The following is a 1,030-nucleotide window of genomic DNA, read 5'->3' on the forward strand; positions in this document are numbered from 1 at the left end:
TCCTCTCCTCTCTCTTTTTTTTCAGGAAGAGGATGTTACAAGAAGCAGGGAAAGGCCACAGCCAACAGTGTTAGAGGCTGTTGAGGTAACGAGGTACAACAGTGGCCACTGGGCTTAGTGACCAGGGTGACTTGAAGGAGGGCTGTTTCAGTGGAGGGGGAGTCAATAAGCCATATTGGGGGGGGGTGCAGTGAAGAGTATGAGAGACAAGAATGGGGTGGTGAGACAGCGCTTTAATATTTGGCATATTCTTATTGTCTGTAGCTAACCAATTAGGAAAAAAAGGGCATTAGAAAGGCTCAGTACTCTACCTGGGATTGTACATCTAGTGAGTAGCATGCAGGATTCAAACACAAAAATATTTGCCTTGCAGGGCTGAGCCCTTAACTATGGTTAATTTTTCCACCACATTCATCGAGGCCATGGGTATGTGGTCACCTACAGAATAGAGAGCCTTCTTGGTCCCAGAGCATGCTGGGTACATTTGTGGCCACAGATACAAGGCAGAAGCAATACCTTCTATGCTTTCTTTAGCTTCACAAAAATCTGACACAGAAGAGGGAAGGCATTTTTATTCTTAAGTCAGTTATTTTTAGCTGGACTTGCCATAGACATAATTGTGTCATTTGCCCCAGCCCTCAATATCACTTAAAGGAAAGAAAATATTTTAGTGGTTTATTGTCCCTTAGCAGGGCACTTATAATGATACAGTATTTTGCTATGTCACTTGTATATTCTACCTGTAGCTTTTAGAATAAAAGAATAATAGAGACAATTAATTCTGGTAAATGCATCTTGGAGCCATGTGTTAGCTTATCTATGGATTTTCTCCTTCAATGTTTAAATATTCCCTCTGCAATTTAGGTTTCATCAAACAAAGGCGATCTGATTTAAGATAATTCTCTTGGTAAGAAAACAATTGTGGCTGCAATCTGCCATTCACCCGGAGTCATTGATCCCAGGATAAACATTCATTTACCAGAGAATTCAAAATAAAACACAGCATATGCTGCCATTTATACAAAATTGA

The sequence above is a fragment of the Myotis davidii genome, unplaced genomic scaffold (assembly GCF_000327345.1).
Source record: "Myotis davidii unplaced genomic scaffold, ASM32734v1 scaffold18, whole genome shotgun sequence".
NCBI lineage: Eukaryota > Metazoa > Chordata > Mammalia > Chiroptera > Vespertilionidae > Myotis > Myotis davidii.